General features: G+C 70.7%; 1 protein-coding gene across 1 annotated transcript in view; it reads left to right on the top strand.

Annotated features, from left to right (window-relative positions):
- The window catches only part of LOC107115670 (ras/Rap GTPase-activating protein SynGAP-like), a 43,638-nt gene that overhangs the window by 41,404 nt on the left and 1,579 nt on the right, over positions 1-655 (top strand). The gene's annotated exons all lie outside the window — the stretch shown is intronic.

The following is a 655-nucleotide window of genomic DNA, read 5'->3' as shown; positions in this document are numbered from 1 at the left end:
CCCCCCGCCCCCCGCCGCTCATCCCTGGGTACCCTGCGTATTTTTAGCCTCTTCCTGCCTCCTTCCCCCCCTGGCTGACGGCAGCCCCGACACGCATGGGCTCTCTCTGCTTACGCCGCGTGGCTAAAAATATCCTCCTGGGGGCGGCAGCTTGGAGCAGAAATGCCACCGGGGAAGGGAGGCAGGGAGGGAGGCAGGGAGAGCGAGCAGAGGGGATTTCTGTGGCGCAGCCTCCACTCCCGTGGCGGCGTGGGGGGGGGAGTTCCCCCGGGAGGGCACCGCTCTGGCCGTGGGGCAGGGTGGACAGGAGCCGGACTGCCGCGCCTGGGGCCAGGAGAGACCCCTCGGCCGATGCCCCGGCCGATGCCCGAAGGCGCTCTGGAACGGAGCGGAGGGGGCGGTGGGGCTCACCCTGGCCCCAGGCACACACGCCCTCGCCCCGCCAGCCGGGGCCGACTGTCTCTGATGCTCTCTCCATCTCTCTCTCTCTCTCTCTCTCCTCTGTCGCGATCCCGTTCTCCAGGCCGGGACCCCCCGGCAACCGCAGGACTGCCCCTCTGGGGGGGCAGACTCCAGGTACCCCCGCCTGAGTGTGGGTTTTAGCCCAAGCCACCGGCCCCTCCTCTCCCGCACACTCCCCCCCTCCCCTGCCCCA

This window comes from Gekko japonicus, unplaced genomic scaffold (assembly GCF_001447785.1).
Source record: "Gekko japonicus isolate JY-2015 unplaced genomic scaffold, Gekko_japonicus_V1.1 scaffold2685, whole genome shotgun sequence".
Lineage (NCBI taxonomy): Eukaryota > Metazoa > Chordata > Lepidosauria > Squamata > Gekkonidae > Gekko > Gekko japonicus.
The sequence above is the reverse complement of the archived record's forward strand: the minus strand, read 5'-3'. Positions and strand labels throughout refer to the sequence as shown.